Raw genomic sequence first — 15821 nt, 5'->3', positions numbered from 1 at the left:
GTATAATTTGTATTTTGCAGCCAAATCAGTAAAGTTACTGGCTTTCTTAGTGACACAGTGTCTCTGGTGCATTTATTTTAAATTGAGAAGGTAATGCTGTGCTGGCCAGTTAGACATCATTGCACACTTAGGGGTGACACATCCGAACTTGGATGTCTTGCCAATAATTTTTTAAAAATCCAGACAATCAGGGCAATATGCAGTATTCTAGTTCCCAAAGGGTCCATTTCCTCCATTCTAGTTTCACCCCACAATTGCAGAAGAAATGGGCTCATGAACAAATCAAGTGCTAGAACAGAAGGTGTTCTGGAGATCTTAAATGCATGATCAGGTGGAATGATCTCCAGGTATTAATCTGGCAACCTTAAGAGCACTCTTTTAAAAAAACCTGTTAGCTATCCCTCACATCACAGAAAGTAAACATAAAACATTTGTATGTTCTGCTCAGCCAAGGAGAATCTAGCACTATAATGGTAAAGTCTGAATTGATAAGTTCACGGATGGGATACCAGTGGACCCCCCACACACACACACATAAAACTGTTCTTAGCTTTCTAAAGAGTGGAATAAGCACAACAATAATCACAACACTTTCCTGGAAAGGAGGGTAAAATGGGTTGAATCAAGATGGTTTTAATGCTGGGGAGGAAGGAAGGATTCCCTTTGACCACTGAAGTGTGAATCATGGGACCGGAATGTACAAAAGCCTTGTGGGATGGGGGCTGTAGTAAGGAGGAGGATGGAAGACTAAATGAAAAGCTGGCTGGATCCAATCCAATTGGCTTCCAATACCAAATTCAGCTTACATCCACAATGAGATCACTTCATAGCTTCCCTTCCATAGTAAAGGTAAAGGTTCCCTTGCTCGAAAGCCAGTCGAGTCCGACTCTAGGGTTGCGGTGCTCATCTCCGTTTCAAAGCCGAAGAGCCAGCGCTGTCCGAAGACGTTTCTGTGGTCATGTGGCCGGCATGAGTAAACACCAAGGCGCACGGAACGCTGTTACTTTCCCACCGAAGTGGTACCTATTTATCTACTTGCAATGTCTTGCTTTCGAACTGCTAGGTTGGCAGGAGCTGGAACTAGAGACAGGAGCTCACCCCGTCTTGCGGCACCCGGGTCTTGAACTGCTGAACTACTGACCTTCCACAGCCTGCAGTTCAGCGTCTTAACCACTTGAGCCACCATAGCTGCTCCCAATTTCCCACCTCTTCTTTTGAGTTCTCCAGGAAACGTAGGTAACCAAATCTGCCCGCTGATATAGCTGAGGATCAATATGTGGATGAAAATGGATAGCAATCTGCAGATAACTGGATGCAACACGTAATCATGCGTGAACTTTCCATGTGCACTTCTCAGAATCATAACTTCTCAGTGGTTCAAATAATTGCCAGAAGTGGAAAACTTTTCTCACTTTTCTTTTTCTTTTCTTTTTTGGTGAGTATTTGTATGTGTGTATGTGCTTGCGAGCCTGGAAGTCATGGTGACTCCTAGTGGGACTAGGACGTTTTCAGAGAGGTGGCTTGCCTGCCTCTGCGTCCTGGCCCTGGTATTCCTTGGAGGTCTCCCTTCAAAGTAGTTGCCAGGCTCGGCCCTGCTTACCTTCCAAGATCTGGTGAGGTTGGGCTTGCCTGGGCTCTCCAGGTCAGAGCTAATATACCTTTCTTTATATTACTAAGGACATAACTAAATGGTATGCCCAACACATGTTGGGTCATGGGTGTGCAACTGGACCATCAGTCAGACATAAATCAGGGGAACTTACCTTTAAAACTGGTTGGTTGTTTTGCCCTGCAAGGGAGCACTATGAGGAAGAAGAAGCTTCTGGTTTCCCTCCCATCCTGCTTTCACCAGTGAAAAAGACAGGGGGCTTTTTGCCCCTTTCCCTTGGCTCTATATGTCTTTCTCAGGGCCCACAGAGCAAGAAAAAAGGGGCAACAAGCCCCCTTGCTGCCCTTTCCATTGGTGAAATGGGTGGGAGGGAAACCAGAAGTTTCTTCTCCCCCACAAATGTTCTCTCCCAGCACCAAGCAAACAAGCTTTTTAAGATAGGTTTCCCTACTTGTATGTATGGCTGATAGTCCAATTGCACACCAATGACCCAACATGTGTTGGGGGTGTATTGTGTAATTTGGCCCTAAGAATCCTCAGCTGACAGCTCAGTGCAAGACCAGGCCCAATGGCCTAGTAACATTACATGTGGTGGCCACAGTGAGATAGCAGAAGTCAAATGTTCCTGCATCTTCATTATATTTGACATGGCCCCTAGAATTCACTTTGGACCTTCTCTCACTTCTTCCAATTTCTGTCCTGCCTCTCCATGATAATATTGTGATTTCTTTACCACATGCCCAAGATCTCATTTCAACGTGAGCTGACTTTGCACAACACTGACACTAACTCTAGGAAGCCTTTGCAGTCCAATGAGACGATGTTGATGATACATGGTGAAGTGTCTGGAAAAACCAGGCTTGGGTATGTGGTAGAGTGCTTACAGTACAGTTTCACCATATGCTGATTACATTATTACAGCCAATATCAGCACAATAAACTACTAAAGCTTTGCCTGAACTGTAGTGGTTCAGGCTGCCCTTGTGTTTGTGTGCTTGCTTTATACATCCGTTTCTCCAGGGACTTATTCATGGGAGAAGCATTCAGATTCGAATAAGCAAAGTTGTCCTGTACTAAAACTATTTGTGCATCTAACGCAATATTACCTACTTGACTGGCAGCTGTTCTCTCTGGCCTCAGGCAGAGATAGATATTTCCTAATCCTTATGATTTTATATCCTTTTACTGATGATGTCTGGAACCTTCTCCATGCAAAGCATGTATTCCCTCAGTAAGCCATAGCTCCTGCCCCACTGCACATACATGAGAGCTTATCCTTGAAAAATTTGCCTTCAGGGGAATTATATTTCCATTAGCAACTCCCACATGGTCAGTTACCGTCTCTTAGCCCAATCTACTTCATGGGCTTGTGAGGATAAAACAGGAAACAATATAAACTGTTTTAGATCTCCATTGGGGTGAAAAGTGGAGCATAAATAAATGTGTAACATTTGAATGAGCCAGTCACATAAGTGTAGAGACTGGATGTGTTGGTTTCTCCCCTTAAATCGGAATACACCATTAAATTAAGGTGCCAGTTTCAGGTAGGGGACACATGCAAGTCTTCCATACCCCTGTGGTTAGGGTATTTTAAACACTACCTCGCCTGCATGGGAGCTACTCATAGAAAAGCAGTTCCCTGCAGTTTGTGTAATGTTTGAAAGGGGCTACACTAACGCAGTCTAGTCCAAGAACAGCTGGAATCTGCTTCATGAATAAACTAGCCATTATTACAGCCAGCTAAAGTCATATGGCAATCCTAATCAGAAAATGTATCCACTTGTATGGGTCATCCCCAAGATTTCTTGTATCAGGACTAGTGTATTATTTGGAACCATTTTAATAGACCATTTTACTGTTCTCCTGCATGTTCTATACTAGAAGTATATCATTTAAGTACGGGTGAAGGTTTTGGTTCCTCAGATCTTATGGATAAATGGCACTCTTCTGCATTCTAGAAAACTAGAGTTTGAAGGCATCTGTCATTTAAAAGGAAGGTTTTCTAAAGGGAAGAACATTATAAAAATTTGATCAGGTTTCTTTAAGTTTTAGGGATTAAAATATTAGTATAAAATCAGCATCTTAAGAAGGATTTTTAAAATAATAATTTGCTCCCTTTAATAAGTTTCCTCATCTTAAATTCATAGCAGAATCTCATTACAATTTCCAAGAAAGGCATAAAAGAATAAGCAAGTTATATATATATATACATATTTCTTATGCAGACACACAATGGCTTCTGGTAGAAGTGTCACAGTTGTCAGCATGTTTGTGTTCTCGTAGCTAGAACACAGCCCTGACCTGGATAGCCTAGGCTAGCCTGATCTCTTCAGAGAAGCTAAGCAGGGTCAGCCCTGGTTAGTATTTGGATGGGAGGCCACCAGGGAATACCAGGCTCAGGATGTGGAGGCAGGTGAATTGCAAACTATCTCTGAATGTCTCTTGCTTTGGAAACCCTACGGGGTTGCCATAAGTCATTGTGACTTGACAGCAAAAAAAAAAAAAACAACCCTAGAACACAGAGATGAAATTGGGGGTAATTCAGAGCAAATACATGGCTGCAGAAATGTTACATTTAACAAACTTATGCATCTTGAAGAAGAATAGGAGGAAAGGTCTCTGTTCAATACAAACACATAAAGCTGCCCTGTACTGAATCAGATCTAGTCTTGCCAGCCCCCAGGTCTGGGCAGGGGATCCCCCCCACATTTCAGGGGCTTCTCCCTGCTGCAAACCAGCTGGCCAGTGGGGGAAACCCCGCCCCTAAACCCAACACGATGATGTCACCTGGAATTTATGTCATTGCGTTAGGGATATCTTGCAGGGACACTCTGGTATTTGGGCAAATTCTATGGTTTGAGGTCGAAAAAACCATAGTGTTTCACCCAAATACCAGAGTATACCCATGTGATGTCCCCAACATCATTGCACCAGGGATTTTGGGTGGCATCCCTGCCCACACCCGGAACACCGCCCCAATCCCCCCACCAGAGCAATGAGAAGACCTGGCAACCCTAATCAGATAATTGGTCCATCAAGTTCACTAAAGTATACAGAGACTAATTTCCTAAAAGAAATCAACCCTGACTGTTCCCTGGAAGGCCAGATACTGAAGATGAAACTCAAATACTTTGGCCACCAAATGAGAAGGGAGCACTCACTGGAGAAGACCCTGATGCTTGGAAAGACTGAAGGTCAAAGAAGACGGGGACAGCAAAGGATGAGATAGTTAGACAGTGTCATAGATGCAACGAACATGAAATTAAGCAAACTCCAGAGCACGACAGAAGACAGGAAGGCCTGGCGTGATGTGTTCCATGGGGTCGCAAAGAGTCGGACTGGCAGCCCCTGTCCAGATTCTCAAGTGCAGGCATTTTTAATCACCCAGTACCAGATCTTTTAAACCACAAACACGAGAAACTGAACCTTGGACCTTCTGCATGCCAAACACATGCTCTACCACTGAGCTATGGCCCCTCTCCTATGTTCAAATAGGATAGCTTATATAAGCTGGTTTACACACTTGTACAGTTATCCAGTGGACAAAATAGCACACTTCCTCCAGGTCCATTTCATGTCAGAAACATGGTGTAGGGCAAAGCCTAAAGTCCCTTCTCTACAGACACCATAGTCACAATCTAGATTGGGCTCCAAGCACCCAGGAATTGAGAACAAACCACAGCTCATCTCATCGTTACACAGGTTTCTTTTTAAAGTGCGTCATCAAGTCACATTGGCAAGGCAAGAGGTGAGCAGTGGTGGTTTGTCATTGCCTTCTTTTGCATAGCAGCCCCAATATTCCTTGGTAGTCTCCCATCCAAATACAGACACTGCTTAGCTTCTGAGCTCTGATGAAATCAAGCTAGTCTGGGCTATTAGGGCTGCTACCCAAACTATCAACTCCATAATGTGAAAAAAGGTAAGAAAGCAGTTAGACTTCTGTAATACAGTCAGCTCTCTTTATAGGCCTGGAGAAAAGATAAGGGGAAGGAGTCTCACTTCCTTATTGTAGCTTTTTATTTTGAAAAAAAAGTTAGAGGAGGAGGGCATTAGAGATTTGTCAAAGGATGCATTATGTGGAGGAAAGCTGATAAAGAGAACTTCTTCTCCCTCTTCCATTATATATGTAATTCTGGATTTCATAGGGTTGCCAACCCCCAGGTGGGAGTGGGGGATTCCCTGATTTCACAGGCTCCTGCCTACCGCCAGTTAGCTGGCCAATGGGGGAAGCCCCACCCCCAACTGCCATGATCCAGCTTGATGACATCACATGAAAGTGACATCATCATGCCAGGGACGTCACACAGCGACAGTGTGGTATTTTGGGCAAAACTCTATGGTAACCATAGAGTTTTGCCCAAAATACTAGAGTGTCACTGTGTGACATCCCCCAGTGTGATGATATCACTTCCACGTTGTCACCCCACCCCCAAAAGCTCCTCCCACCCCCTGCTGGTGAGAGAACAGGACCTGGCAACCCTAGGATTTGGTCTCAGGATTATCAAAAAGTCAGCATGATGGGGCCATATTCTGATGAATACTCTACCACCACCACCAATGGTGGGGACAACAACGGGGTTAGGGGCGGTCCTCAGAAGATCTGCCATAATATTGCATGGCACTGGCACCGCTGGACTGGCCTTGGACCATCTACAGGACTCTACAACACTCTACCACCACCACCAATGGTGGGGACAACAACGGGATTAGGGGCAGTCCTCGGAAGATCTGCCATAATATTGCATGGCACTGGCACTGCTGGACTGGCCTTGGACCATCTACAGGACAATATCACCCCCAATGAAATGACTATCATGAGACCAGAGACTCAGAGACCATCTTGTTTTCATGGAGCACTTTATTCTCGTTTTCGTTGTTATTTAATGGTTTTATTGTTTTATCTTGTTTTTATGTATGGGCTTGTGCCCTCTTGTAAGCCGCCCTGAGCCCGCTTGCGGGGAGGGGGGGGTAAAAATGTTATAAATAAATAAATGAAGCAGGTGTTTCTGGAAATCTGAGGACCTGATTTGGGGTAAATATACTTAGGATTTGTTTGCATGTATTAATCTATAAAGAAATCAGTTATTTAAAATAAATATCTTCATCCCCATCTATCTGCAAGCCAGGAAGCATGCCTATCACAGAGGATAGAGGTCTGGAATGTTTGGATTCATTCACCCTGAAGTCTGAAGAATATTCATGGAGTACTCCAAGGGTGTGAGACTGACACAGCAGTCTGACACCGCAGTAGATTTCCTTCTTATGGAAGATCAAATGCACAGACAGACAGACAGACAGAAAATAGATTATAATGTTCTGCATAAAGTTTGATCAGATTTATTCAGAAGAGTTGAGCCAGAGAACAAAAAAAGAATTAAAGTCCAGCCAGGTCTTACAGAGCCATATATCCCAACATATCACACATGTCAGTTTTCTGAGTTATTCAACTGCTTCCTTCATATCTCATAAACTAATGGAGCACCTGTTTTCTGATTCATATGTCACAGAATGTACAGCTATACCTGTTTACCTGAACAGTCTTGCCAATAAATAGAGATCCCATGACTCAAAACTTCAAATTCTGGATTCCTTAGCAAATTGTTTTTACTAACCAGTTTGGTGTAGTGGTTAAGTGTGCGGACTCTAATCTGGGAGAACCGGGTTTGATTCCCCACTCCTCCACTTGCACCTGCTGATGTGACCTTGGGTCAGTCACAAGCACTGGCACAGCTGTTCCTGAAAGAGCAGTTTGTGTCAGAGTTCTCTCAGCCCCACCTACCTCACAGGGTGTCTGTTGTGGGGAGGGGAAGGGAAAGGAGTTTGTAAACCACTCTGAGACTCCAAGTGAAGGGCGGGGTATAAATCCAATCTCTTCTCTCCTTCTAACCTGAAGTCAGCTAGTAATTATGTCAAAGTAAGGCCACGGAGGTGATACATCACTTTCTACTGTCAAAATTAAGCCATATTTGACAGAATTTACTTCCAAGAAAGTGTGATAGACCAAAGACTTTATATACTCATCCAGTCGCTGCAGGAGGAAACTTCCTACAAGTAAGACGCAGTCCGCAAGGCCATCTCTCCAATAAGATCCCACTTGACAAAGGAGTCAAGCAGAGTTGTATCCTGGCCCCTCTACTTTTTAACTACTATATCAACTCCTTGATGCAACACCTAAGAAACCCAAGTTTTCATTTACCAAAGCTTGCTGATAAAACAATTCCTGCCTTGCTATAAGCAGATGATACTGTCATCCTATCCCATTCACAAGTGGGCCTTAGGAGAGCACTTTGTGCCTTCACTATATACTGCAAAGAGGAGCAGCGGGTGATATACTACCAAAAAACAATATTCCTCATCTTTACCCCCCAAAAAAATCAGATTCATAGATGGCAGAGGGTCATAACATCAAACAAACAAAAACCTTTAGCTATCTTGGTATAATCTTCCAGTTGTCTGGACACTGGAGAGCTCGAGCACTGCATGCCGCAGAGACTGCCCACAGAGCATCCTCTGCCATTCTAAGATTCTACTTCACAATTCTAAGATTCTACTTTATCCTTGCAGCACTCAAGATCTTCCAAGGAAAGGTTGTCTCCCAGCTTCTATATGGTTCCCACCTCTGTATTTGTAAAAAAAAAGGTGCTCACTAGAAGTGGTACAATCCAAGTTGCTACAATTGATCCTTGGAGTCCTGCAATGTATCCCGAATGCCCTTCGTAGATTAGAGACCAAGCTGATTCCCTTAAAGACTCATATGTGGCTACTTGAATCTAACTAATGTTTAAAACTCATCTTCAATCCAGTGGATCTAGCACCCTTTACGTCGCCCTCCTTCTTGCAGATTCCTCCCAGGAAATAACTAATAAAGTAGCTAAATTTTGCCTTCAGATGTGTGGGATACGCAAGCAGCTGACTGAGTCCTAATCATAACCGTTGGATGAAGGCTCCATCTCTCCATCCCCTCACAATCAGTGCTTACTGTCGTGAGACTGTTGCACTGCATATGCCCACTATTTTAGTTTATTTTTTATTTTTATTATTACTGAACTTGTATCAAAATAAATTTGAACTGAACTGAACTGATGAAATGCACAGTTCTGATTTGTCTACAAAATTAAGGAAAAAACATCATATTCTTGTCCCACTTTCTAGCTGTTGGTAGGTTCAGTAACTGGGCTTTAAGTTGTCCTTGACAGGTGATAAGGGCTTCTATTCTAGAAGTACTCATCAGCCAAAAAAAAAAATTTAAATGGGCAATACAAATAAACTTCATAAGGAGATCCACGGTAGCTACTAATACCTGGTGGAACACTGTGAGTTTCTTCTGTTTCTGGAATGAATATTCCTTACCCTCACCAGTCTGCACTGCCCTACCTGCCACCTAAAACAAGAAAGCATTTGCCTCTATTATCCTCCATATAACAGATATGCAGCACAGTCTTAAAGAAGAGGCAAAATTCTGGTTCTCTTTCTCTTCCTCCCACAAGTCTGCACAAGTCTGCCTACCTGTCAGCAGGTACAAGCGAAGTTTCCCCTTCATAACTAAATGAATGAAACTGCTCGCACAATAAAAGGACCCTTGCTTAATTTTTTAAAAATGGAAATTCTGTGCACAGAAACACCAGTTGGGACAATCCTGTGGGTGGAAAACCTGGCCAAGTCTTCTGATTAATGATTCCCCTGTCGATCACATATGTACAGAGTCATATATAGAGTAACGCTCTCCTCTTAACAATCCCTCTCTGTAGTATATGGAAGCTGTCTCTATAAGAGACAGGCTTAGGTCCAAAGATGAACTCTCTGTCTTCACATTAATGGGTGTGTCTCCTGGAATATACTAATTAGAATTGGGTTAGTTGTAGTTAGGACTCCAGCTCTTGTTAAATTTGAGTTGTTCCCTGCCTTGCTCTGCACATAAAAGAAGGTTTTGAAGACACCCTGCCTGCTGCGTCTCTCTGGCCTTAGGGCAAACCATTTACCCACCTCCACAGTGAGTACCCTTTACAGAGAAGCCAAATGCCTCATGGTGGCAGAAATGGGTCTGCTCCTTCATCAAGCCTGACGCAGCTCTCCCAGGGCCTGTGGTTTCTGTTCAAACCTGTAAGATTCATCCTTTCAAGCCTCTGTCTGAGCTGGTTTTGTCTGGCAAATTGGGGGGAGAGCTGGAGGAGATGGGAGCAAAAGCTTTGTCTTTACTTCACAGTATCCAATGCAAAAAATAAACCAGAAGACTATAAGATTGCAGTCCTGTCGCACTGCATAGGTGATAAAAAACCTTGGAAATGTACAATAATGTGCAGAATGTGTTTGCAGATCCAGGCAGAAAAACCCTGGAAGAAGTCCTAACAGCCTTTAAAAATTATTGTGAGCCCAGAAAAAAAAACACCTAGTTTTGAACGTTGCCAGTTTTGGCGGCTCAGGTTCAATGAAGCAGAGGGCACTGATAGTTTTGTCACACAACTTGGGCTCAAAGCTTAGCCCATCATGCACAAGCCCTAGCAATGGCTGAAGAGGCTCCAGTGACTTTGCATGCATTAGCACAGAAACAAAAGTAACTAAGTTTCCAAGCAATATTCCAGCCTCAAAAGATAGCTTGTCTGCACAATGATCCTCTTGCAAGAGGTGTGGCTGCAGTCATATGCCATACCAAAGCTTGCCCTGCTTTTGAAACTACTTGCTGCAAATGTGGAATACAGAATCATTTTGCAAAGGTGTGGAGGAGCAAACAGACCCTCACCCAGTGAGAGAAGAGTTCAAACTCCTTGTTCATGGGAGTGATCACAGCACCTCAGCTTAGGGGAGAACCTAACAGTTTTGAGCCTTGGTTTGCCACCATTAGTATAGCTGATGTTCATATATCTTGCAAGTTGCATAGTGGTGCTCAGCCAAATACCTTACCTGAAGGCATAGTCTCTACCTTTCCAGTTACCATGCAGGAAGCACTGGGAAATATCATTCTGGTCACTTTTTGAGAGTCCATAATCAGGCCAAAAGCACCAGTCACAGTGCCCTGCATGATTGGCTCTCAAACAGCCATGTTAACCTTCTATGTCACAGAAGATGATGAGCCACCCCTGCTTGGAAAACCAGCCTGCATGGCCCTTGACCTTCTTAGGAAAGTCCATAATATATCACTGCCCACCTTGGCTTCTAAAGATGATCTTTTGCAAACCTATGTAGATGTCTTTCAAGGGTTTGGACAGTTCCCCAGCACCTACCATATCCATGTAGACCCTTTTTTTTTAATACTTGCCCAAATGGGCAAAGTTTATTCATTTTTTAAAAAGATTACACAAAACAAAACAAAAAAGAGCAATACATTTTTAAAAATCTAGACACTGTCTCGCTCACAACATCTTTAGATACATAGTTTCCTTTTCTCCTTGTTTAACTTATATTCCACAACAAATATCATTAGTCAAAATTCTATTCCCAATATATAGTTCATTTTTCTATATCCTATCTGCTATATTTCATTTTATCTATACTACACTATTATTAATCAGTTTTATAATCATAAAAATAGGAAGGGAAAGAAGCAGGTGTTTCAACAGTTTAGCAGTTCTAATTTGGGCACATATTTCTTGTATAATAACAGTTTGGTCCCTTTAAGATATTCCTTCACCTGTTTAGCTTTCAAAATCCCATATACTTGCAAACTTAAGCATGGTATTTTATATTTTTCTTAGCTTTACAGTGCCAATATGTTTTGACCTTACTCTATGTAAATCCATCTTTTCTCTCACAATAATAAATCATTACATCTTCTCTAGGTAATCAGCCCATTACTATTATTTTTTCTCTGCAAAGCCCACTCTAAAAATCAAACTGTCCTATAATTTTTTCCTTAACCTTCAGTTAGAGCATTACAGATATCCCAAACCTGTTGTTTCAAATATTTCAAAGACTTCTTCCAGGGCTTGGCAGACAGAGTCTGTAATCTTTTTTTCCAATTGTAACTTAAAGAGATCCCAATGTTTCTCCCAGTCATCTAGCTGCTATAATATGTTTCCAAAGGCATTTTCCTTCTTTTCTATACCATTTGAAAAGGCCATCATACTCCTGAACAGGCAGCCTCCACAAATCTGTGAACTACACAGGTAGAAAAGTCGCAGTCACCATTTTACAAGTCTGTCCTCCTTTCAATAAATCAAATCAGCCACTTAAGATAAGTCTCTGTAGAAATCTTTTCCCAGCTAGCAGATAGAAGATTTCAGTGCAAAGTTTAGCCCTTCAATTTTAAAAGTAAAGAACTCCCCCAAACTCTGGCAAGCCGCAAGCAAGGGAGTCAGCTCTCTTTGCTTCTGGGGAAGATTTATGGGGGCAATCAAATGTTCTTTTCCAGGTTTGAAATTTGTAAAAAAGCCAAAAATACTCACTGAGTATTCGCCAAGGATGTTAGTGACGAGGTATGGAGGCCCTTATATGGGGTAGTTACAACTTTCCAGTCGTGCTAACGTGGCTGGTCTTTAGGAGCTTCTGCTTTAAGACGATCTGATTCCATCTCTGGAAAGGTCAACAAAGTCCACTAAAAAGCTCCAAAAGCTAGTGAAACTCAGAGAGCCCTGAGTATTCAACTAGGTCATTGCACAGAAGCCCCGCCTCTCCCTCCATATCCACGTAGATCCTGAGATACCACTGGTGATACATGGTTGTCGCAAAATTGCCTATGCTACTCTACTTTCACTCAAGGAAACCTTGACCATCTGGAAAACACCAAAGTAAACTCTTTGTCATCATACCCAGAAGCCAACTGCATGGGTAAACAGCCTTGTCATTACTCAGAAGAAGAATAGATTGCTCCGCCTTTGCCTAGTCACCTTGGCATTAAACAATGCCATCCGGTGGCAGTACTTTTCCATCCCTACCATTGAGGGTGCACAACAAAGTCTGGCTGGCAAAAAATTATTGAAAATCATGGACAACAAAGATGGCTAGTGGCAGGTCAAACCTGACAAAGAATTTGCTGAACTGTGCACGTTCAACACTCCAGGGGGTCGCTACCATCTAAATAAGATGCCTTTCGGCATCAAGTCAGTACGTGAAATTTTCCAGCAAAAGAATCATGAGTGCTTCTGTGATATCCCCGGTGTGCTCATTGCAGATGATATGATCATTGCAGCCTCCAGGGAAGAAGAACGCCATCAGACCCTTGAACAAGCCCTGAAGAGGGCTCACCAAAGTTCAGTTTATGGTTGACAAAGTACATGGGGCACGTCATCTCTAAAGATGGTCTTCGACCTGATGATGTTGTCAGATGTCCCCCCCAACAGATAGAAAGGTTGTACAATGGCTTTTGGGTACCATACAGTATCTCTCCAGGTACATCCCTAATGAATCAGCCCTGACAGCACCTTTATGTGTGCTCCTACAGAAGGATGCAGCCTGACATTGGGACTCAGCTCAGTAAGATGCCCTGGACACTTTTAAGATCGTGGTCACCACAGCTCCTGTGCTCAGATTCTTTGATCCAATGGAACAGCTGGTAGTCCAAGCTGATGCCTCCAAAGACAGCTTGGGTGCCTGCCTGTTCCATAAGATGTAGCCCATTGCCTATGCCTCTTGAGCACTATGCACAGATCAAAAAAGAGCTTCTGGCCATCATGTTTGCCATGAGGAAGTTTCATCAATATGTGTTTGGTGTACCAGTGGTGGTACAGTTAGATCACAAGCCACTGGGAGCAATCTTCAGTAGGTCCATTGTCAAGGCTCCCGCCAGGATACAGAAGATGCTCTTGCAACTACAACGGATGACAGAAGAATTGACTATACAAAAGGCAAGAATACATTTATCGCTGACACCTTGTCCAGGGCCACCATAACCACCCATCAGGAAGACATAGATGTTCTCCTAGATGAAATAGTAATCCATGCAGTTACACAAACTAATCCAATCAGTGATCATTTGCTGCACCAGTTGCCAGAGGTCACTTGAGCACAGGACATTGAATCCATTCCCAGGGACACTGTTCATTCCACAAAGACTCCAGAACCGTCAACAAAACTGCAACAAACATTATTTATTTATTTATTTCATTGTATTTATACCCCGCATTTCCCACGAACGGGCTCAGGGCAGGTTACACAGGCACAAAGTGCATATAATATATAAATAAATAAAAACAGTTAAAATCCATCAGGATGCAAAGATAGAAAACTCCTAACACTTTGCATAGCAGAAGGGGAGGGGTAGGGCCGTAATTAGATGTTGCTCGGTCCTCCAGCGGTATTCTCTATGATGGAGTGGTGGTGGTAGTGGCAGTGGCGGCTCCTACTCATATGCCTGGCAGAAGAGCTCCATCTTACAGGCCCTGCGGAACTGCAAAAGGTCCCGCAGGGCCCTGATCTCCTGCGGGAGCTCATTCCACCAGATAGGAGCCGCCACCGAGAAGGACCTAGCTAGAAAGAAACTGTTCACAATCCTGGAAAAGAAGGACAGTACCTATCTGGTGAAATGGAGTGAAGAGTATGTGGTATGTGTAACTTCTGTACATTCAGTTCCGGGTGTCACTTTAACAGACTTCCATTTGGCATCAAGTCTAAGTAATGTGTTGCCGAAGAAAAATCATGTTTTGATTAATATCACCGTGTATACAAAAAGGGCACATGATATCATCTTGAAACAAGACTTAGAGCTTGGTAGATAAGTGTGAAGTTCAATCAGAATCAGATATGTCTCCTTGTTGACAGCATTTTTAAATTTAAAGTTTATTGCCAATTTTTATACAATGTAAAAGCACTTGTCGAGGTGACCGTCGCATGGATCACTGTAGCTAGGTCATTGTGGTTGAGAAAAGGAACCAACTGCCATACCAGCCGAAGATGATAAAAGGCCGATCTGGCAATGGCTGACACCTGGGCCTCCATCGTTAAGGTGGGGTCCAAGAGCACTCCCAAGCTCCTAACCTCCGAAGCTGGCACCAGAGGTGCCCTATCGAAGATCGGGAGTGGGAGCCCCATCCCCAGTCCAGTCCGACTCAAGCACAGGACCTCCGTCTTCGCTGGGTTTAATTTCAGCCTGCTCAGTCTGAGCCACCCAGCCACAGCCTGTAACGCCCGGTGCAGATCTTCTGGGTCAGAGTCCGACTGGCCGCCCAACATCAAATAAAGCTGGGTGTCATCTGCGTATTGATGACACCCCAGCCCATACCTCTGGGCAATCTGGGCGAGGGGGCACATATATATATGTAAACAGCATCGGGGAAAGCACCGCTCCCTGAGGCACCCCACATTCCAGCAGGCACCTCTGGGACTGCTGTTCCCCTAGCACAACCCTCTGTCCCCGACCTTGGAGAAACGAGGCAAGCCATTGAAGGGCAAGCCCCTGAATCCCCGCGTCGGCAAGGCAGTGTGACAGCAAGTGATGGTCGACCGTATCAAATGCGGCCAACAGATCTAACAGCAACAGCGCCGCCACACTGCCTCCAGCTGTGTTGCCACCGCCCTCTCAATCAATTTGCCCAAATAGGGCAAATTAGACACCGGTCGGTAGCTGGCCAATTCCGCCGGGTCCAGCGTTGGCTTTTTCAAGAGAGGGCGGACCATCGCTTCCTTAAGTGCCTCGGGGAACTGCCCCTCTGACAGGGACTTGTTGATGATCTCCCTCAAGGCACCTCGAAACCCCTCGCAGCCCGCTTTAATGAGCCAGGAGGGGCACGGATCCAGGCTGCAAGTGGTTGGGCGCACAGCTGCGAGCACCCCATCGACTTCCTCCAAGCTGAGTCGGTCAAAGCTTTCCAAACCTGGCGAAGCCGCGCAAGGGGCCTCAAGTTCGCTTACCGTCTCAACTGTTGCGGGGAGGTCGCGGCGGAGCGCCAAGACTTTATCCACAAAATAGCTCGCAAAAGCCTCACAGCCAATATCCAATTCCCTGCTATTTTGTCTGCCCTGTGGCAGAACCGTCAAAGACCGAATTGTTCTAAATAATTGGGCCGGGCAAGAGCTTGAAGAATTCCCTCTTCGCAGCCTTGACTGCCATCTCATAGGATCTCATAAACGTCCTGTAAGATGCTCTTGTAGCTTCGTCACGGGCTCGGCGCCACCGTCTCTCTACTGTCTTAGCTCTTGCTTCATCAGCCGCAACCCCTGGGTATACCAGGGGACCAGCTTAGAGCGAGGGCGCCGAGGGCGCCAGGGAGCGATCACATCAATGGCCATGGAAAGTCGATGCGTAGGGGCCGATACACATTGGGAGAGTCCCAGCGATTCCATG

This window comes from Gekko japonicus, unplaced genomic scaffold, assembly GCF_001447785.1.
Source record: "Gekko japonicus isolate JY-2015 unplaced genomic scaffold, Gekko_japonicus_V1.1 scaffold788, whole genome shotgun sequence".
In the NCBI taxonomy this organism is placed as follows: domain Eukaryota; kingdom Metazoa; phylum Chordata; class Lepidosauria; order Squamata; family Gekkonidae; genus Gekko; species Gekko japonicus.
This window is presented reverse-complemented; position numbering follows the sequence as displayed.